Consider the following 23,443-nt stretch of genomic DNA (forward strand, 5'->3'; position numbering starts at 1 on the left):
CCCACCCTCCAAACCCTCTGACTCCCACACCCAGACTAGTTCCCTGGGGCTCAAAGCAACCTGTGAAATCTCCTCCTTCTGCCCATCTCCCCATCCTGCGGGTCACAGCTCCAGGAAGTCAGTCCTGGCTACCCTTACCCTCACTCTTCCTTCTCCTCTAAAGATCACTCCTCTGGTCTAATCAGGACCCACCCCAAGCCTCACCATGCTCTCTGCTGGCCTTTGTGCCAGTCATGCCCCCCACCGCTGTACCCTTCCCTCGGTCCTTCCTGAAGACACCACCTGTTAGCCATGTCAATTACACTAAGGGCAGCCAACAGGTATTCAATTATCACAGCAACCCCACGAGGGAAATAATATTATTCTCACAGTTCAAATGAAGAAACTGAGGTACCAAGAGGTTTAGCTTCTTGCCCAGAGGTCACAACCTCACTCTCCGAGATGAGTGGCTGGGAGAGAACTTCTAGAGCGAGGACACGGCAGGGGCGGTGGGGTGGGAGGCACTCCCAGAATCCTAAAGACCCAGGCCTGGCTATGTTGGGTTCTAGGCACCAGACAGGTCCTCCCAGGGAGGCAGAGCTGTTGCCATGAGAACCTGGAGCTGTGTCTGGGCCCCAGGCGCCTCCAGGCCATCCCTCCCTCTGAGGTGCCCTTTTCTTCCACCGACTGTCCAGATGGTACCCGTCCCACAAGTCCACCTCCCCCAGGAAGCTATCCACCCATCCTTCCCTCCCTCCCCGGCACCTCTGCACCTGGGCGCTACCCATGCTCATAGCCTTTCATGGAGCAGATTTCCACCTCAGCCCTTCCCACCAGGTGTTTTCCTGGTCAGCAGGGTATTATTAGGAAATCTTAAAATAAAATTAAAAAGATTTCCATAGTCAAATCATTTGGGAGACGCCAAATGGTTTCTCTTCTGAAAGACTTGTAAGAGCCTTTAATTCTCTTAAAAAGCATTCTGACTCTCCCACATGGTGGCAGTGGATTTGCCAGTTTCTACCCTGATTGGTCCCCTGAACCTTTGAAGTTTCTCAGAAGAATCTTTGAGAAATGCCACCGCCTCCCACCTCCTCAGGACAGCCTGGAACAGCAGTGGGCACACAGGCAGGCACTGGGCCCTGCGTCCTTTTAAGCAGTGTGGGACATTTGGGGAATTCGGCCTGAGAGCCCCTCTTAGCTTGCTCAGGGCTGCAGAACCTTTCCACCTTTCTTTGGGGAGGTGACTGACAACCCTCCTGCCAGGGTCTAAGGGACCTCATCTGGCCAGTCCCTCAGCTATTGCACCCCAGCCCATGCCCAGCCCAGAGAGCAAAGGGCCTTGGGGGACCCCCAAAACACACTGGACAGTTCTTCCATGCAAATTGCTCGTTCTACTCCATGCAAGTTTTCAACCTGGGAAATTTTTTTTTTTTTTTTTTACAGAGACACAGAGAGAGTCAGAGAGAGAAATAGACAGGGACAGACAGGCAGAAACGGAGAGAGATGAGAAGCATCAATCATTAGTTTTTCGTTGCAATACCTTAGTTGTTCATTGATTGCTTTCTCATATGTGCCTTGACCGTGGGCCTACAGCAGACTGAGTAACCCCTTGCTCAAGCCAGCGACCTTGGGTCCAAGCTGGTGAGCTTTGCTCAAACCAGATAAGCCCACGCTCAAGCTGGCGATCTCAGGGTCTCGAACCTGGGTCCTCCGCATCCCAGTCCAATGCTCTATCCACTGCCCCACCACCTGGTCAGGCTCAAGTTTTAATATTAAACCAAAATTAAAATGTATTCAGTTGCCTTTCTAGGAAGAAGCAGTGGCCTACCCAACAAACCCTGAGACCTCCTCCCCTGTCCCCAGTAAGAGTTCTGAATCCCTCCATTTACAGGAAACCAAGGCCCCAAAGGAAAGCAGACACTCGCCTGTAGTGGCCCAGCCAGGGGCAGAGCAGAGAGAAACATCTAGGCCTCCTCACTTCCGGGTGCACCAGGGAAGGGGCCCAGTGGTAGAAGACCCCAATAGCAGCGGCTCACGTAACCATTGGCAGTGGCTACAAGGACTCTCGCAGGTCAGGGCAGGGGACGCTGCCCCTGCTGGGGGGGGGGGGTGGCTCGGCAGCTAGGGAGGCTCTGGGGGCTTTTAGATGTTATGTCTGGGGCTGAAGTCGGCTGTCTCCCCAATCTCCTTGGGCCAACCCTGGATAGAGGAAAAGTGCTCACCCCAGATTGGCTACCCACAGGGCCGGGCTCAGCTGTGGGCCGAGATAAGGTGCCCACATGACACCCGCATGTCACCCTGCCCTGGGGTAGTCACCTAAGACCCCCTCCTGGTCTTGGGAGCTTATCACTGCCAGACACCCTAGAAATCAGGCTTGGTTCCTGGCTGGAGACCGAAGCCCCCAGAGACCCCCTCACCCAGCCCTACTCGCAGCATCCTAAATCCTGCTCTCTCTACACTCTCCCTCTGCCCTGCCTCTACCTCAGCCCCCCACAGAGGCAGTCCCCACACCTTCCCCAACAGAGTCCACAGGAGCCTGGATGGTCCCCTTGACCAGTTCCAGGTCCCATCTGACCTGTGCTTATCCCTGCCCCTGCCTGGCCCCCCACAATCTCAACCCTTGCTACACAAAGATGGCACGTGGACTGGCTGCATCACACCACCCAGGAGCTTGTTAGAAATGGGGAATCTCAGGCCCCACCCTAGACCTGCTGAATTAGAACATGCATTTTAACAAACTTCTCAGCTGACCCACTGTATTTTGGAGTTTGAGATGCACTTTTATAGACTACTGTTCTAATCAAGTCATTTCACCTGAGACCTATAACCACCGGTAGCTTCCTGGGGCCTAATGAATCGAGTCCAGACTCCGCAGCTTGGCAGTCAAGGCCTTCCCCAACCTGCCTTCAACACACTTCTCCAGGCTTGGGCGCCCCCTCCCCCTTGGGGGTGCCATCTCTTCATCTGTTGGCCAAAGCGGCTCAGGACTTCAGGACCCTATAAAAGCACTACCTCCTTGAAGAAGCTGATCTGAACTGTACTTCATTATATCACACCCAGCAAGGCTCACTCTTATTTCCTGGAAAGTGGGGATCCTGTCCTGTGTTCCCAGTGGTTGTAAGTACCGGACTGGGGCATAGGAGATGCCAAATGATGCCTGAGGGTAACAAGGCCCCATCCATTGCCAAGAAGTCTGCTCTCGGCTCCTGCCGGCCGGCCTCTGGCTTGGCCACAGCTATCACCTTAGACCAGCAGACAAGGACTCGGGCAGCATGGATAAGCCTCCTGCATACTCTCTGCCAGAAAGGGGCACTCCCCAGAGCCACAGGCCTGGGGAGCTTCTAGCAGCCATGTGCTTGTTCTGTGCCTCAGTTTCCCAAAATACAGAAGAATATGCCACCAACTCTGCTGCCTCCCTTTTTTCCTGGAGGGCTGGCAGGATCTGCCAAGATGGATGAACAGATCCCTTAAACTCCGGAGCTCAGAAATTGAAACAGGGACTCCATCCCTGTGTGGTCAGCAAACCCCTGCTTGGCCAACTAGCCAGGCCCCTAGAAGGCCAAGTCACCTGCCCAGAGGCCTCTTATGACCAAACAGGAAAGCCTTGCAAGACATGGATGTCACACCCTCCTCCTGGCTCCCTCCTCCCTGGCCCAGTTCTTCAGAGCCAGTGTCCCACGGGAAGTCCTCCTTCATACTGGGTCGGCAAGAAAGGCACTCAGACATGCATCCTTTAGGATTTCCTGGTTTCCACAACCTCTGGGGAGCAAAGGGAAGAAAACCTCTCTAATCCCATTTTCCAGATAGACAAAAAGAAGTAAGGACAAGGCCAACAATGAAGTGGATTAAAACTCTTTTCAGGTCCCATTTCTCTGTTTCCCCAGCTCAACTCCTATATTTGACCCAGTCCTACTCTGACCCGCACGCAGGTTTCCCCAGGCCAAGTCTGAAGCTCTCCATCACAACGTTCTAGATGGAATCCAAAACCAACCAGTTTGTCTGAAGAGCCCCTACCTGACCTCCTTGGGCTCTCCAGAGGCAGCTGAAAAAGGCAGTGAGACGATGCTGAACCCAGCGGGGTGGCATTCTGATGGTGGTATCTCAAGCAGGGAGCTGTTTTTATACCACAAGAAGGTGACCCTCCCCCAGAATCACAGGATATATGATGCCCAACTCCTCAACCCGGGCCGAGTCCTTCCTGGAAGAAAAGGTAGGACGTGGAGCCGAGAAGCTCACCGAGGGAGGATCCCTTCTACCTTAGAGGTTATGATTCCTTTCCTACTTCCCGGTCCCCAAGACATGCAGTCCGCACGTCACTGTACAAGTTTGGAAAAACCACTTATTTGTTAAGAACTTCAGCTGCAACCTATCTGACAGGTGGAAGAGAAACGGTAGAGTGAGGTGGTTTACAGCAGTGGTCCCCAACCCCCCGGGCCGCGGACCGGTACCAGTCCGTGGGCCATTTGGTACCGGTCCGCAGAGAAAGAATAAATAACTTACATTATTTCCGTTTTATTTATATTTAAGTCTGAACGATGTTTTATTTTTTTAAAATGACCAGATTCCCTCTGTTACATCCATCTAAGACTCACTCTTGACGCTTGTCTCGGTCACGTGATACATTTATCCGTCCCACCCTAAAGGCCGGTCCGTGAAAATATTTTCTGACATTAAACCGGTCCATGGCCCCAAAAAGGTTGGGGACCATTGGTTTAGAGCATGGAATCCAGAGCCAGGCTGCCAGGGTTCAAAATCGTATTCTGTCACTACTGCATTCATTGAATGACTATGCCTCAGTCTTCCCATCTATAATATGGAATAAGACCTACCTTAAAGAGCTGTTAAGAGGATTAAAGTAGTTAATATCTGCAAAGTCCTTAGAACACGGCCTGGCACCCACTGAATATAGCAGGGCCCCGGACCAGCCTCTTAGCCTCTGCCTGATTCCCCACCCAGGATACCCTCCTTGCTCCCACCTATCCCAGGTGAAGGCCTTTCTTAGGCATGCCAGCCCAACTCTAGATCTGGCCCCTAACCCTGAGTGCTGGCAGTCACCTCACAGTATCACCGTGGTCCATCACCAGTCTGCCTGTCCAGGGCCCAGCTCCTCTCCCTCCCAGATCTGACGTCCCCTGGGCCTTGGCCCTCCATCTGGGAGCAACAGCCACACAACTGAATTTTCAGCTGGCTCCTCTGTGCAAAGAGGGTGGAAGGACCCGGGTCTAACAGACCGCCAGCCCCAGACTGTTCCACCCTTCTAACTCTCTGCCTCCTGGGAATGGGCACCCAGCACCCACCCAACGGAGTCGCCTGAAATGAGTCCCCAGCTGCCCAGACTGCCTCTATCTCCTGAGTTAGAGAACACACAGCCTAGATTTCTCTCAAAGAGAGCAAAGGAAATCATTTATCCCCAACCCACAGCAACCCATACGGACTCTATATCCCCCAGCCCCCTAATCTCCCGCTAGGCATACAGGCCTCTCTTCAAGACACTTGTGCCTTCTCCACTTCCCTTTCTCACTCCCACTGGCCCCCTCAGATTCCTGCAGCCATTTGCACAGCTACTTTTGTGGAAAGAAAATAAAAATCTTCAGGGTCACTTGAGGTTGAAAGGGTGTTCCTGCACTGGCTGCAGTACCCACCTCTTGCTGCCTAGCCCAGCCCTGACCTTGCCACCTGGCTCCAGATTTCCTGAGCGGCAGCTATGTGCCAGGCACTGTGCAGATGCTCCAGATACAGCCATGCACCATTCAATCAACGTTCCAGCCAGGCAATATAAAAAGATAATTGTAACAAATGGTTATGGGCCGTGGTAAATATAATGAAGAAAATTAAACAGGTGCTATGATGAATTACGGGGTGGAAAGGGGCCTTCTACCAAGATCGGGAAGGCATTTGAGGGAGGCAGATTTAAGTTGAGACCCATAAAATAAGAAGTAGCCAAGCCAGCTCAGCAGAAAACCCTGGAAGAACATTCCAGGCAGAGAAAACAGCACAAGCAAAGGCGCTGGGGCAGAAGAGGGCTTGGGGTACTCAAAGCAAAATGATTCAGATGTGGCCATCAGGAAGCACGCAAAGGGACAAGATAAAGCTGGAGAGAGTCAGAGATGGCCAGATCATGAAGGGTCTCATAGGCCAGGGGAAGCTTTGAAATTTTATTCCAAGTGCAATAGGGAGCTATAGAGGGCTTTAGAGAATGAGATTATCTAATCAATATTTTTCTAAATACTTTTCTGTTAAATGTGAGGAGAGCAAATGAGGACTTACAGTAACAGGTAGCAATTACTGCAGCATTCAGGCAAGACATAAAAGGTGGCTTAGCCTGGGGCAGTACCCTAGGGTGGTAGCAGTGGAGTCAGAGCTTGACAAACATGCCTGAGATAGATTTTGCAGAAAGAACCAAAAGGATTTGCTGTTTGGCTGGGTGTGGGAAGGGAGGCAAAGGGAGGAGCTGGTGCCACCTGGTTTCCTGTCTTTAAAGCTGGGTGGGTTTACTGAGATGGGAAGGCCTGTGAAGGATCATGCTTGGGAAGCATAGTCAGGGTTCTGTCTCGTTCATATGAAGTTTTTCATACCTATGATATATCCAGGATACTATATATCACATGGGTGGTTGGATAAAGAGGCTAGAGATAAAATTTGCTACTTAAAAGCATAAGAAATAAAATGATATACATTTCAGATTTACATTTGTAAATGAATGCTTGATTTTAAAAGTCCTAAGAAAGAATGAGAGCTTGGGGAGGGGAGTGTAGGTAAACAGAAGGGAGTCCAGGGACAAGAAGGAACTGAGGACAGAGCCCTGAGATCCTCCAACAAAGTTGAGTGAAGTTGTCCCCAAAGAAGACTGAGGAAGGGCTAGCCAAGGAAAGAGAAGAAAACCAAGAGAAGCCAAGAGAGATTCATGGTTCTAGAAGGAGAAAATGATCAACATGACCAAGGGAGGTGAAGGAAGACCTGTTTGTGGGGGAGTGGAGTCACTGGAGACATGGACCGGCGAGGAGGAGGGGACGGGGCAGTTTCGGTGAAGTGGTGGGACAGCAGCCAGGTGGAGTGGGCTGAGGAGCCCCAGCGATGTGCTCCTAAGGGGCAGGCACAGGCAGCTCTCTGGAGAAGCTTTCCTGCGAGAAGCGAAGCGGTCTGCTGCTGAGCGAGAGTGAAGGGTGAAGGCGAAGAGGGGACTCTGAAATATGGGGTGGGATGGAGGGCGACAAAGCGGGTTCTTACACTGCATGAAAGATCTGGGGGAAGCAGGGAGGAGAGGCCACTTGCAACTCTGGAGAGAGAGGAAGTAATTGAAGAATGGGGGACAGAGAGTTGAGCATCTTAGAGCCCAAGTGGAGGCATGGGCCTGTGGCAGGAATTGGATGCTTCGTGCCCCTCACCAGTGAGAAGGGGCAGAAAGGGAGGCAACAGAATGCAGATGTGGGGCCTTCACTGCATACACTTTCAGATGCACACCTACCCATCCCTCTCTGCGGACCCACTCCAATGACCCCTGGGGCACCTGCCTTGTTTCGCTGCTTGGCCAAGTGGCCCCGCCATGGATGACACAGTGTGCCACTACCTGCAGCTTCTGCAAACAACCTGTGGACACATCTTACCATACGTGTCAGCCCCAGGACTTACCTCAACATCGTGCCCTTTTGCTGGTGTAAGCTCGGAGGGAGGTCCACCAAACACCAAAGCCCAAGCCCCCACCCCAGTACAGAGGCCTCCCTCAGCCCTCCCCCTAAATGAGCCCTCCAACACACTACCCTTTTCTGAGCCTGGCTCTCGCCAAGCCCAGCGCAGTGGGTGAGCCCAGAGTTGGCCCATAGGAGAGAGCTGCTCCCCACCCTGTCCGGCGCCCCCAGAGTGGACCACCCGGACGACCACGAGAAGGCGGCCCAGCCTCTCTGCTGTCCCGGCCGTCGCCTCGGATCCTTCTCTTCTCTCCCAGCGACCACCCTCTGAGCGGCCCCAGTCGTCGCGGGGCGTCGGCGCCCGGCTTTGTCTGCGCCCACGGAGCGCGCCCGCCAGGCGCCCGGGGCGCTCCCCCGCCGCACGCAGCCCCCGAGGTCCGGCCTGTCCTCCACCCTGGCACGCTCGCCGGGCCCGTACAGCCTCCTCTCGGGATCACCGACCCCTGGGCCCGACCACCGCCTCTCCCGACGCGGGCGAAGGGGGCGCGGTGCCCACCGCTCTCCAAGTGCCTCTGGGAACGCCGCGTACCCAGCCCGAGAGCCCGAGCGCCGCGCGGGCCGCCGGAGCCCTGGAACGACCCAGCCTCGGGCTGCTCCGGGCCCCTCACCTTCCCGCGGCGGCCGCAGCCCCCTGCCTGCCCCCGAGCGAGGACCGGGCGCCGGGGACCAGGGCCGGAGAGCCGGCGCACCATACCTTTCCCTGCTGAGCCGGGGAAGTGAGTCTGCGGCGAACGGCGCTCCAGCCTCGGCCTCCTCCGCCGCCCCTCCTTCAGCCGCCTGGCTTCCTCCTCCAGCCGCCACCGGGACCGTAGGGGCCCGAGCCAGCCGCCGCGGCCTGTATGGGGCCCCGCTCCGCCTCGCGTCCCCGGCCCACCCCGCCCGGTCCGCTCCGGCCCGGCCCCCGCTCCGCCTCCGGGCGGGGACGCGCCCAGCCCCTCCCCGGCCCCGCCTTGCCAGGGGCGGGGAAACTGGCGACCGCCGGAGACTCGGACCGCTGTGCCCCAGCCTCCGGTCCCCGGCCCAGCGATCCCCACCGGGGCCCCACGCCCCCTCTCCCAATCAAGCTGGGCGCCAAACATCCCCACCCATCCCCGAAAGAAGAGTAGCCGACCCAGCCTTGCCGGTCCTGTACTGCGCGTATAGTAGGGTCGAGGCTACCTGCCAAGCGACCGGCAGAGTCAGGACGCAGGCCTCAGTTTACCCACGGAGTTCAGTATGTCCCATTCAAAGGAAAAGGCACTCTTTCTCCTCCTGGAGCTGCCTTCACTACCGCAGACCCTCCGCCGGGGTCAGAAGGCTCGTCCTCAAGATCCACCCCAATTTCATATTCTCCCAGCAGCGCTGCCGCACCCTCCACTCCACGCCCCCACCCCGCGTCCTAGAATCTGTCTCAAACCCGCAACAGTAGTGGGTGGTGGGACACTCAGAATCCACACCCGTGGGTACAATGGCCTCTTTAAGAAAATATACTTTACTGGTACCCACTGTCTCATTTTTGATTTAGTAAAACAGAAGCTAATACAGATGTGAGGTTCACTTTTGGTTTTTCTTTTTTAAAAAATCAGAATTGTTTGCAAATTATTTGTTTTCTATTTGAGATTCTGCAATCACTACTCTGGTTCCTTGTACCATTTTTCATTTGCTCTAGTTTAAGGGAGAGGGGAGCAGAGAGCCCCTGATCTCTGACAATTTTATTCTGTTTAGCCCTGTAAGCATCTTCAGGGCCTCCTGGGCAGAGAGACCCAGTTCAAGGCGTGCAAGCCTTCAGTGGAATCCAGGTTCCTGTCCTGAACTGTCTTTCAGCCTGAAGGAGGTGCCCCACCTAACCCAGACTCCACAGTGAACCCATCAGACCCCCACGCAGAGCATAGGCCTTCACGAGTTCAGAGGCCAGGAGGACAAGGTGTCCCTGCAGTAATGGCTTTGATGCTTCCTGGCAGAAAGGACTAAACGGGGTGTTGGGATAATTTCCTGGGCAAGAACAAGGAACTTACATGGGAGGCTGAGGTTGGGCGTCAGCAAGAGGCCGTGGGTAGCAAGCATCTCGCTTCATGGCAGGCCCAAAGATTGATAGAGAAACCAGCAGGATGGGTGAGAGGACAGGTTCGTGATTCCTCCAGATGGAGGGATATGCCTTATGTGCTTGTGAAGACAAGGGACTGTTCCACAAATCAACACACCTGGGGCACTGGGAAGGGTAAATTAAACAGTCTTTTAGGGGATTTTTGGTAAGCAATCCCTGTTCTGGCCTGGATCTAGCTGGTGAGTCTGTTAATAGTCACACCATGAAGTAGTCTGTCCTCCACAATAGGCCACAGGGTACGTAAATGGTGAATTGCTGGTGAGGTTTCTTTTTAGTAGAAAATGCCTTATCATTGTCCAAGCTATTCCCTCCACCTAGAAGCCTTTCTCCCTGCCCTTGACAAACCTCTCTGTCCCCTGGAGCTAAACTTTAGATTAAAAGTTATGCGCTCCTCTGTGAATCCTGCCCCATCACCAAGGAGAACGGAATGTTTATGAGTGGGCTCCCAGGATTACATTTCCTGGGACTGGATTCTGCCTCCATGTGGCCTCTCTGTGCTTCAGTGTCCTCGTCTATAAAATGGGTTAATGAATAATACCTGTTCCAAAGACTTGTCATGAAATTAAATAAGAAAATTAATATATAGATATGGTGGTCTTGACTGATTACAAAGAATGAGAATCTACTCAAATTAGGTTGGTATAAGCAAACAGAAAATGTATATGTTCACGCAACAGAAGATTCTAATGGTATGACTTACCTGGGTACCAAGAGGCTCAAAAAATATCCTCAAGACTGTCTTCCTCTCCTTCTCCCTCATTTCCACACCTCGCAGCAGCAGCAGGACGGCTGCCAGCAGCTCTAGGCTCCATCCTCACAGCCTAAGTCTTCGTTTCTTTCAACTGTCCTAGCAAAAAGTCAAGGTTACTCAGAATTGGCTCTGATTGGATCACACATCATTATTTGGGCCTGAATCACATATCCAACCCTGGCATCAGTCCCATCCAAGCCACAAGGATAGAGAGTAAGGAAGGGTGATATCAGAGTACTGTTTACAATTAGATGGTGAATGGAATTTAGCTGTGTGCCAAGCACACAGTAAATATATATATTTTGAAGGCCATTGTTGAAGGCCTTCATCATGTTTCTGGGATGCCCAGTACCTTTTGAACGTCCTTCTATGTTGGGGGAGCTTCACATGTCACAAATCTTGCACCCCTACTACAAAGCCAAAAAACATTCTTTCCCAGTCTTTTCTGCAGCTGAGTGTTGGCATATCCAGGCCTGAAGTTAGGTGCACCCCTGAAGACTTTTATGTAAAAGTAAGCAATGTGAGGCCTGACCAGGCGGTGGCGCAGTGGATAGAGTATCGGACTGGGACACAGAGAACCCAGGTTCGAAACCTCAAAGTCGCCTTCTTGAGTGCAGGCTCATCTGGTTTGAGCAAGGCTCACCAGCTTAAGCCCAAGGTCGCTGGCTTGAGCAAGGGATTACTCGGTCTACTGCAGCCTTCAGGTCAAGGCACATATGAGAAAGGAATCAATGAACAACTAAGGTGCCACAACAAAGAATTGATGCTTCTCATCTCTCTCCCCTTCCTGTCTGTCTGTCCCTATCTGTCTCTCTTTCTGTCTGTCTCTGTCACGACAGAGAAGAAGAAGAAGAAGAAGAAGAAGAAGAAGAAGAAGAAGAAGAAGAAAGAAGAAGAAGAAGAGGAAGAGGAAGAGGAAGAAGAAGAAGAAGAAGAAGAAGAAGAAGAAGAAAGGAAGAAGAAGGAGAAGGAGGAGGAGGAGGAGAAGTAAGCACTGTGAAGACACACAAGCATCACCCAGAATCCAAGGAGGATGGTAGCGGGGATGGTACTAGAGGCATATGCCTTTAGAAACAACAGTGGTGCTGTCATACTTGCCAAAATACATTTCAGTTGTCTATTGCTACCCAACAAGCCACCCTCAAAACTTAGTGGCTTAAAACAATAATGATTTCTTATTTCTCACAACTCTCTGCATTGACTGAGCTCAGCAAGACAATTCTTTTGCTGCGTGTGATGCTGACTAAGGACACTAGCAGGTAGCTTGTCTGGGCTAAAGTAATGTGAATGGCTTCTCTCTCCACATGATGTCTCCCGCAGGATAGCCTAGACTTCCGCACAACATGGCAGCCTGGCTTCGCAGAGATTAACAGTGGAAGCTGCCAAGCATCTTAACACATAGGCCCAAAACTACCCATTCATGATTTCTGCCACATTCTATTGGCTACAGAAAGTCACAAAGCCAGCCCAGATTCAAAGAGAGGGTAAATTGACTCCAAGAAGAGTGGAATGTTGCAGTAGTTTGCTAAGGCTGCTACAACAAAGTCCCATTAGCTGGGTTGCTTAATCAACAGAAATCTACTATCTCACAGTGGTTCTTTCTGTGAAAGAGAATTCCGTTTCTCTCTCCTAGCTCTGGTGGTTTGCTGGCAAACTTTTGTGTTCACTGGTTTGTAGGTGCATCACCCTGATCTCTGCCTTCACTCCTTCATCTTAAAATGAGTTCTCCCTGTGTGCATGTCCCTATCTCTGTGCCCAAATTTCCCCTTCATATATGGACAGTGGTGGATTAGGGCCTACCCTAATGGCTTCATCTTAACTTGGTTACCTTTCTAAAGACCCAATCTTTAGATAAATTCATATTCTGAGGTATTGGATGATAGAACTTCAATATATTCAACCTATCTATGGGGGTGGGACATGATTCAACCCATAAAAAATGCACAAATAAGAATGGAAAACCTCTTTGGTAGCTATCTTTACAGATAATCTACCACAAAGCAGAACCTCCCCCCCAAAAAATAATGCCTCTCTCTTATTTTTAAGAAAAGATTCCTGGGGTGAGCAGGTTCAACTAGGTAGGGCCTGGAATTTAAACACTTCTTATAAACCACCAGCATCAGCAGCCTTGGGTATAGCCTGTTTTCCAATCCCTCAAGGTGGCCTTTGGAGCCTAGTTGGTGCAGAATGGATTAGAGCTAACATAGTTCTTCATTGTTTCCTCCAACAACAAGGGAGAAAGGTCAGGCGCAGGCACCTGACCAGCTAGCTGCAAGGCCTTGAGCAAGTTCAACATGTTCTTTTCTGTCATCTTTATAATGGGAGTAAAGATAAAAGCCTGTCTCTCAGGATTGTGGTAAGGATTGCAAGGAATAAAGGGTGTGAAGACTGATGTCAAAGCCACAGGCCCTCTCTAGATGTAATTATTAGCATCAGTTTCTGCTACATAGACACAGCTGACTAAGAGCCTGGTTTGTGTTGAAACATTAGTAAAGCACTGATCACAGTAAGACTTCTCATGTGTAGAGCACTTCACAGTTTGCAAAGCACTTCCACACCATCCATCAAAGGAGCAGGTTGCCCTGTGCTACGAGGGCAGAGAAAAAAAGAAGAGCTTTAGTGTCAGTCACAGTAATGCTGGCTGCTATAACAAAAAGACTCAAGAATACAGGGGTTCAAACATAATAGAAATTTGGCCCTGGCTGTTTGGTTCAGTGGTAAAGGATTGGCTCGGTGTGTGGATGTCCTGGGTTCGATTCCCAGTCAGGGCACACAGGAGAAGCAACCATCTACTCCACTTCTCCCTCTCCCTCTCCCATTTCTCTATCTCTTTTCCCCTCCCACAACCATGGCTTGATTGGTTCAAGCGCATCCACCCAAGTAGTGAGGACAGTTCAGTGGAGCCAGGACCTCAGGCACTAAAAATAGTTTGGTTGCAATCATGGCCTCAGATGGGCAGAGCATTGACCCCAGAAGGGGGTTGCTGGGTAAAAAGGGCACATGTGGGAGTCTGTCTCTCTATCTCCCCTCATTTCACTTGGAATAGAAAAAGAAAATAAAACATAACAGAAATTCATACCCTACCCACACAATAAAGAAGTGTTCCCATTACATCAGAGATCTCAAACTTGGGCCCGCGGGCCGCATGCAGCCCGCCCACCAATTTTGTGCGGCCCGCAGACTGGCCCGCAGACTAATCCACAAAGTTTGATTAGTCTGCGGGCCACACAAAATTGGTGGGCGGGCCGCATGCGGCCCGCGGGCCGCGAGTTTGAGACCCCTGCATTACATGATGGTTTTCCTCTACAATCAACTATCTAGGCTCATTTCAACCTGTGTCTCCAACAACCATTAGCTGCAACAAAGCCAGCAACAGAGGAAAACCTTAACTTGGCAAATGACATTACTTCTATTCACATACCATTGGCCAAAACCAGTCGCATAGTCACACTTTACTACAAGGGAAGCTGGGAAATGCATTCTAGCTGTGAGCTCAAAAAGAGTAGGAAAGAGATTTAGGAGTAACAGGCAACAGTGTCTGTCATTAAGGAGTTTATAAAATCCTACAAGGGATGGGTCACATATCCCCTAAGAAAGTGTCCCTGATTAAAGGATATAATTTCTCTGACTGATAGACTCAAATATAAAGAGTCTCCTTGCTCACCCAAATTTTTCATAAATCAGATGTCAAATCCATCTGATTGAAGAAAGAGCTAGAAAACAAGAGAGTACATGGCTCAAAACCAGGCCTGCATAGCTATACAGTCGATGAAGACTGCATCTGAAGTCAAGGCCACACTGTATACTTCCTCTTATCCTTTCCACATCCTGACTGGTGGCCTTAGGTTTCTCCGCCAGGACAGGCCTCCCTGCTCTTCAGCCAACATCCTTGGTTACTGTATGGCTGTCCCAATAGAACAGTGATGTGTCCATGAAAAGACAATAACAGACCCAGACAAAGGGCACAAGTTGCATTACTGCGGGCAAGGCTCCGACTTCATACACCCAGGAATGGAAGATACTACAACAGGCTCTATGGAGACATCATCGCCTACGGCCTTCAGGACCCCACTGAAGGAGGCCAGCTCTTACTGAGATCACCCCATCAAGATGAGGCTCCTGACAGATCTTCTCAGAATACACATGAAACACCTGGGGACTTTGTTAAGATGCAGGTCCTTATTCAGCAGGTCTGGGATGGGACCTAAGGTCTGCATTCTAACCATCTCCCAGGGGAGGCTGATGCCACTGGTCCTCAGGCCAGTCTTTGAATAGCAAAACTCCAAAGCAATAGTATCGACCTCAGCTGCGCATTGGAATAACCTGGGAAGCATTAAAAAGCACTGCCATGTGGGTGCCACCCCTCCCCAAGGTCCGATGCAGGGGGCCTGGGGTGCCGCTTGGGCCTCCTGGTTATTCCGATGTGTAGCCATTGCTCTAAAACAGGGGTCGGGAAACTTTTTGGCTGAGAGAGACATGAACGCCACATATTTTATGATGTAATTTTGTGAGTGCCATACAACGACCCGTGTACATTACGCATTATCCAATAAAAATTTGGTGTTGTCCTGGAGGACAGCTGTGATTGGCTCCAGCCACCCGCAACCATGAACATGAGTGGTAGGAAATGAATGGATTGTAATACATGCGAATGTTTTACATTTTTAACATTATTATTTTTTATTAAAGATTTGTCTGTGAGCCAGATACAGCCATCAAAAGAGCCACATCTGGCTCGCGAGCCATAGGTTCCCGACCCCTGCTCTAAAAGCACCCTCTGCTGTTTCCTGGGATTTGTACCACCTGCCTCCTCCCCACTTTTCTGAAGGCTCTGGCTCTCTCTGCCTGCCCACCCTTTATTTTATCAAGTAAGGGAATTTGTGGGGGTTTTCAACTAAAATAATACATTTTGTGAAAGAAGAGACAATTAAACATGTATCAGAAAGATAAATGGAAGGCAAAAATGAAATCCTTTAAATTAAACAAATGTGAACCTTTTTTAAAATCTCACACTCCTGTTCTTCCTTTCCTCTTTCACTGGCACCCGGTGCGCACACCCCCAGGCCAGCACGCCGGGTCCTGCTCCTGGAAAGCTGGCCACTGAGATCAGCGGAGCGCTAACTCCTGCACAACGGTGTGGAGATAGGTGGGCAATGTTTACCTTCACAGAGGACAAGCTAGTACCTGCTTTACATCAAAACCGGGTAGAAACATGAAGAAAACCTTAAACTTTATGTGACTTTTTTGCCTGACTGGTGGTTGGCGCAGTGGCTAGCGTTGACCTGGAATACTGAAGTCCCAGGTTCAAGCCCCAAGGCCACCAGCTTGAGCACGGGCTCATCCAGCTTGTACATGGGCTCATCCAGCTTGTACACAGGCTCACCAGCTTGAGCGTGGGGTTGCTGTCTTGAGTGTAGGATCATAGACATGACCCCATGGTTGCTGGCTTGAGCCCAAGGTCACTGGCTCGAGCAAGGGGTCGCTGGCTCAGCTGGAGCTCCCTGCCCCCTGATATCAAAGTATGTAGGAGAAGCAATCAATGGACAACTAAAAAGGAAAAGAAAAGAAAATCTTTATATAATTTTTTGAGGTGAAATCCCAGATTTCAAAGTAATTTAGGGTTTGCTGGTATGACCTCAGGTTGGGGAGAAGGGCCAACTTTTGGAAGACTTGGAAAGATTGTCAGATTTAACAAATAAAAAATGCAGGACACGCAGTTCAACCTGAATTTCAGACATTGAATCATTTCCTAGTAGAAGCATGGCCCCTGTCACACAGCCGTGAGTGGTAGAGTGCCCCCCACCAAGACTAACTCTATCTGGCTCTTCACCATGCGGTTGGCATGCAATCAGGCCAGGAGGCAGGCCCCAGACAGCTCCAGGTGACCACAAAAATTCTGAGAGCCCCCTTGAAGTATCAAAGGGTATATCTACCTGGACTCTCGGCTTATGTGGGTTTTCTGTGTTCCTCGATCTTTTGACTGACAGTCTTTGTCTGCTTGGGAACTTGTACTCTGAGTTTAGGAGTCAGGTCCTAGTCAAGCACCTTGGAAACACAGAGCACAATCTTCTCGGCCTTGGTTCCCCCTTACTGCTATTAAAACGCCCATCACCACCTCCCTTCTGTCCCCCCACAGATCTGGCCTTCCTCCCACCCCTTTTCCCACTCATGCCACCAACCCCTGGAAACCTTCTTAATCTCCAGCCTAACTCTGAACAGCAGCAACTGCACAAAATTTGAGGACACCAAGAAAACAAACTGAAAAGTGTCTCAAAACACATGAATTAAGGAGGGACGGGCCCAACCCTGGGAGGAGGAGCAGAAAGGGGATGTGGTTAAGGGAGACGATTCTGTAAGCTCTTTGCCTATTCTGTGGTCCTAACCCCCCGCGTAGAAATGGGAAGTCGGAGCAAGATGCCTTCTAACATTCTGCCCTCCTGCTGCTGCACTTCTCACTTCTACGACCTCCCCACCCTCCAAGGAGCTGTGCACTGTGCACTCAGCTTTAGTCAGAAGATCTTCTCTGAGCCTTGAGTTCGTGCCAAGCATGCTGGGCCCATCGACGTCAGCAGCAGAGGAGGTGACCTCAGCACAGCTGACTGTCCCACAGCATCCCAGAGAACAGAGCAAGACAGCTGAAGACCCACTGGTTCTGTGGGGCAAACTGACCTGGTCACAGCTGAGTGTGTGTGTCAGCATCCTGGTCCCCACCCCACCCTGGGAGGCTGTGGTGGACTGCCTCGTTGACCACAACCTGCTGTGTCAGCAATAAGTAAACAGGATGGGTTGATTGCTGCTCCCAAAACAGATGCCAGTCACCATCTAAACAGGAAATAAAACGCTCGACCCATGAGGAGGGGAGACTTCACTACTGTCTGTAATGTAGGAGAGAGGGGAGGAGACAAATAGAGGAAAACAGAGATGGACAGACACAGGTTGTGAAGGAGGCAAAAGAAAACCAGAACTGACAACTCAGGCAGCACCAAAACCAAGGCCTTGGGCTGCTGTGTCCCTGCCAGCTGTTCTATGCCCCCAAAGGTGTCCCACTGGCATTCCTACTTGCCACACTCCCCTGCCTTGGGCCAGCCTCCCCACATCAGACCTCCTACCTCTCTTCCTGTGGAGGCCTCCCCACTCTCCTGTGGGCCCTGTGCAGGCGACATCTTATCCTGAAAGTCCTTAAGGATGAACCACCCCCATGGCTCCCTTCCTTTGCCATGGAAAACTCTCACAGTGTGTCTCTAGACAGATACATTCCCAGAGAGCTCATCTTCTCTCCATCTGGGCCACTGCTGGGTCTACTCATGTTGTAGGATACACAATTTCTCCCGTTTTCAAAAAGGGACACTGAATCCTTTGTGGGTTCAACCCAAGGCCACCAGAAAATAAAGGACAAATTTAACTTCCTACATGCTCGCCTTTCAACTTCATCCTCTTTCCTGGTGCACTTATCGCTGATCTTTCTAGGCCTGTCTTCCCGGGTGTTGGTGGCAATGTATGGTGAGGAGCACCCAGAGCCAATGACTCAGGTAGGGGGAGGCTGGGGCTGCCCACTTCCTGGGAGGAGCTCTTATCCATTAAACAGAGCATCCTCTGAGTCACTGGGAGATCCTGGAGGTTGGGAGAGGCTGACTCATTCTCGTCTTTATTTCAGCTCAGGAGGAAAAGTCCTCACACGTAGGGGAATGACCAGTTCAGCCTTGTTTCCCCACAGACTTGTAACTAGAAGTGAGTTACATAGAAAAGACAGAGCAGACCTCAGAAATGACCTTTGTCATGACCCTGGAAGACGTGACCCAGGGAGGGCAAGGAAAGCCCAGGGTCCTTGCACAACACTGTGGAGCAAAGATCAAGACAAAGGAAACTCAATATTCAAATTCAAATTCAAAAGTGTATTTGAAAGATGGTGTTTGCCTTGCAAAATAATCTTTCATTAGAAAGCTCAAAGTTCCTGCTTGACCAGGCGGTGGTGCAGTGAGTAGATCGTAGGCCTGAGATGCTGATGACCCAGGTTCTAAACCCTAAGGTCTCCACCTTGAGCACAGGCTCATCTGGCTTGAGTGTGAGCTCACCGGCTTGAGTGTGGGATCATAGACATGACCGCATAGTCACTGGCTTGAACCCAAATGTCTCTGGCTTGAAATTCAAGGTCGTTGGCTTGAGCAAGGGGTCACTGGAGTCCCCCCACCCACCCCCTGTCAAGGCACATATGAGAAAGCAATCAATGAGTTGTGTGCCGCAACTATGAGTTGATGCATCTCATCTCTCTCCTTTTCTGTCTGCCTGTTCCTGTCTCTCTCTCTCTCTCTCTTTTTCTCTCACACGTGAGCATGCTTATATATTTATATATATATATATATAAAACAGAATTCACCATTTTAACCATTTTAAGTATAGAGTTCACAATGGCATTAAGTACATTCATGATCATCAGTCACTATTATGCATTCCCAGAAATTTTCATTTCAAACTGAAACACTGTACCCATTCAATAAAAACACCTCTTAGTCCCCACCCCGAGCCCTCAGCCCCTGATAACTATTGTTCTGCTTTCTTTCGCTATGAATTTAACTTTTGTAGGTATCTCATATAGATGGAATCATGCGATATTCATCTTTTTGTGTCTGCCTGCCCAAATTTTCCTCCCCTAGGTTCCACCATCCCTCAATTGCCCAAGAATACTCCCCAGCAAATAGGTTTCAGAGCTATTCTTCATCAGTTTTATTTTTTCAGGTATTTCTGTTCTGTTCTTTAAATTTTTTAAGTATAAGAAAATAAAGTAGCCAAAAAAGATATTAACATCATGCTCTTACTTCTCAGATTTAATCATTGTTAAAATTCTATATCAGTGACTTTGTCATTTTTAAATACAAGAAATAAAACATTATAATTCAAACTGTCATCCCCTTTTAATCCCTTTCACCAGAGACAACAGATAAATTATATATGTATCATATCATCTAGCCAATTTTATAGTATATACTTTTATTTTATATAACCGGAGACATATCAGTTACAAAATGCACTATTATTGTAAGCTGCATTCAAAAAAAAAAAAGCATCACCAATTGAACTAAGACACAATACTTTCTAATCTTAGATTTTATTTAATACTTATTGAAACAACTCCTTTAGACTTATTTAGACATATATATTTTGTCATACCATATTCCATCAAATCTAAAATGCCATCTATTTTAAGATACATCCATATTCAGAGATTTTTAAGTGTCTTAAGATCAGTGAGTTAGAACTTACCACTTTGTGCACACATTAGAAAGAAAAGTCAAGCAAAAGTCTGACCAAGCAGTGGCACAGTGGATAGAGCATCTGACTGGGATGCAGAGAACCCAGGTTCGAGACCCCAAGGTCTCCTGGGCTCATCCAGCTTGAGTGCAGGCTCACCTGCTTGAGCACAGGGCCGCTGGCTTGAGTGTGGAATCATAGACATGACCTCATGGTTACTGGCTTAAGCCCAAGATCGTTGGCTTGAGCCCAGGGTCACTGGCTTGAGCAAGGGGTCACTAGCTCTGTTGTAGTCCCCCACCCCCCACCCAGTCAAGGCACATATGAGAAAGCAACCAATGAACAACCAAGGAGCCGCAACAAAGAATTGATGCTTCTCATCTCTTTCCCTTCTTGTCTCTCTGTCCCTGTCTGTCTGTCTCTCTCTCTCTGTCACAAAAAAAAAGTGGCTAAGTAGTCCTAAACTTCCCATCTAAAGAGCAATTCTTCTGCATCACTTTCTAATTAACTTATTAATCAATACGCTTTAATTAATAAACTTTTTGGCTCTGGTCGGTTGGCTCAGTGGTAAAGCGTCGGCCTGGCGTGCAGGAGTCCTGGGTTCGATTCCCGTCCAGGGCACACAGGAGAAGCGCCCATCTGCTTCTCCACCCCTCCCCTTCTCCTTCCTCTCTGTCTCTCTCTTCCCCTCTCGCAGCCAATGCTCCACTAGAGCAAAGTTTGCCCGGGCGCTGAGGATGGCTCTGTGGCCTCTGCCTCAGGCGCTAGAATGGCTCTGATTGCGGCAAAGCGACGCCCCAAGATGGGCAGAGCATCGCCCCCTGGTGGGCATGCCGGGTGGATCCCGGTCGGGCACATGCGGGAGTCTGTCTGACTGCCTCCCCGTTTCCAGCTTTGGAAAAATACAAAAGAAAAAAAAATAAACTTTTTAAAAGTTTTAGGTTTACAGAAAAATTTAAGCAAACATACAGAGTTCTCCTGTACCCTCTTGCCCTCCCTCTTAACATCCCCAATTTTTAACATCTATCTGACATTATTGTAGTACATTTGTTATTGCTGATGAGCCAAGGTGGATGTTATTTTTTTATTTCCATTTTGATTTGAGTTTATAAAATTATTTCTTATTTTTCAATTACAATGGACATACAATATTATGTTAGTTTCAGATATACACCCCACTGATTAGACATTATATAACTTACAAAGTGATCATCCCAATAAATCTCATAACCACCTGACACCATACATAGTTATTAGAATATTGACTATATTCCCTGTGCTGTACTTTACATCCCTATAACTATTCATTAACAACCAGTTTGTACTATTCTCATATTTTTTGGATTCTTTCTTGCTGTTCTGATTGGGTGTTCTTTGCTTCCTTACATTTCAAATCACTGATTTGATTCTCAACCCCATCTACTCTACTGTTGATTCCCTGTAAATTATTCTTCATTTTAGTTAGTGTATCCTTCATATCTGACTGGTTCTTTTTTATGGTTTCCACGTGCTTTTTTATGCTGTTGAAGTTCTCACTAAGTTCATCTATTCTTCCCCTGAGTTCATTGAGCATCCTTACAAGTGTTTTGAACTTTGAATCTAGTAGATTGCTTGCCTCTATTTTGTTTAGTTCTTTATCTGGAGTTTTGTTCTGTTCTTTCCATTGGGACTTATTTCTTTGTCTCCTTATTTTAGCAGCCTCTCTGTGTTTGTTTGTCTATATTAGGTAGAGCTGCTTTGTCTCCTGGGCTTGGTAGAGTATCCTAATGTAGTAGGTGTTCTGTAGGTTCCAGTGGCACAGCCTCCTTGTTCACCCAAACTGGGCACTCCAGGTATGCTCGCCTGCTTTCCCACCTGGGGTTGGGGCTGTGTACACCCTCCTGTTGTAATTGAGCTTTGATTGCTGTTATAAAGTGTCTGTTCAAATCCTTTGCCCACCTCTTGTTAGGTTGTTTGTTTTATCGTTGAATTAAAATTTTTTAAACAGGAGAAGAGACTTAAAATGATTTCATCATGTGTTTCCTTTAAGCCATATTTTTCTCTCCATGGTTTCCATCACATATTTCAAAATAAAAAGTTATAGTGTTTCTGATGACAGCCAGAAACACTGGCTTTGAACTTACTTTTTCTCAACCCCTTAAAGCATTTGGTTGCAGTGGTTTTATTTTCCACTTCTGAAGCTCCTGAGAATTGGGCAAGTGGCAGAGCCATAACAAGGGAGTGTTGTCTGGTACTGGGAAATGAATGCAATGGAAAAACACATGAACATATTTACTTTTCTTAGTGGAAAGATGTTTTAGCTGGGTATAGAATTCTATTAATTTTTTCCCAACACATTGAAAATATTATTCCACTTTCTTTTCACTTCTGTTGGCATCTAACTAAAAGTAATGACTTTTTTTCTCCTGGATGCTCTTAAGCTTTTTATCTGTGTCTTTGGTCCTTTGTAGTTTCACTAGGATATATCTAGGTACAGTTTTCTTTTTGTGTAGACTGTTTGGAATTCAGCTCCTAAAATATGTAAATTGGTATTTTTCAATAGTTTCAGAAAAACTTTTCAGCTCTCTTTAACTATTGCCTCTGTCCCTTTCTTCTCTTTTGATCTTCAACTTCTGGAACTTTGATTAAATATATATTAGAACTTCTTACTGTGTTCTCTCTGTCTCTGGCCCTCTTATCTTTATTTTCCTTCTTTTTGTCTCTTGAGCTTATTATCCCATTGTTCAAATAAATGCCCACGAAATGCATCAAGACAATTGTACTGGGTGGATTGGTCACCCATGACTCCTGTACACCTATTCTAAATGATTTTTAGCTAATCTTCCATTGACCCAGCTAGCATCCATCCATTATCGTATGCCAGGGGTCCCCAAACTATCCAGCCCCCACCGCACTTCAGGAAGGGGCACCTCTTTCATTGGTGGTCAGTGAGAGGAGCACATTGACCATCTTATTAGCCAAAAGCAGGCCCATAGTTCCCATTGAAATACTGGTCAGTTTGTTGACTTAAATTTACTTATTCTTTATTTTAAATATTGTATTTGTTCCCATTTTGTTTTTTTACTTTAAAATAAGATATGTGCAGTGTGCATAGGGATTTGTTCATAGTTGTTTTTATAGTCCGGCCCTCCAACAGTCTGAGGGACAGTGAACTGGCCCCCTGTGTAAAAAGTTTGGGGACCCCTGTCGTATGCAGATATAATACATCCTTGAGGAAAATGTTATCCTTGGAAATTGCTTTATAATTTAAAATTAAGGTGACCTAAGTTTACTTGAGACAGTCCTTGCTAGCCTTACACAAGTACTCATGATTCATTCTTTTACTCTCATAAGTATTCTGTTTTGGAAATTAAGCTATATGAACATATTATTCATATGATCATATTATTCATATTAAGTATCATGGCATCTTTTAGTTAACAGCAGCTACATATAACATCACAGTGACTTGCTTCTTTTGGTAACATGCTTACTATACAGAATAAGGCAAAATGGGTTTACAGTTGTTCATGTGGAAAATAATATAATAATTAATAAATAATAATACAAGAATAAACTCTGTGTTTCATGGACTCAAAACTATAAACCTACTTTTGCCCCACCCTGTATTAATTTATTTAGTGCTTTTAGAATTAACAGTAAAATTTGGAGGTATTGAAAGAATATGTGAGCCTGGGGTGTAAAGAGGGACAAATACAC

At 48.4% G+C, this 23,443-nt stretch overlaps 1 protein-coding gene across 2 annotated transcripts in view; it reads right to left on the reverse strand.

The window, feature by feature from the left end:
- SMOX (spermine oxidase) overlaps positions 1 to 8,543 on the reverse strand; it is a 34,446-nt gene extending 25,903 nt beyond the window's left edge. Inside the window, exon 1 of one of the 2 annotated variants that reach the window (XM_066236645.1) lies at positions 8,359 to 8,543. The gene's annotated coding sequence lies outside the window, so the exon portion shown is untranslated. The remainder of the gene's footprint in view (positions 1 to 8,358) is intronic. The other variant, XM_066236646.1, reaches the window with a different exon arrangement.
- Positions 8,544 to 23,443: the final 14,900 nt, after the last annotated feature.

The sequence above is a fragment of the Saccopteryx bilineata genome, chromosome 6 (assembly GCF_036850765.1).
Source record: "Saccopteryx bilineata isolate mSacBil1 chromosome 6, mSacBil1_pri_phased_curated, whole genome shotgun sequence".
Taxonomy (NCBI): domain Eukaryota; kingdom Metazoa; phylum Chordata; class Mammalia; order Chiroptera; family Emballonuridae; genus Saccopteryx; species Saccopteryx bilineata.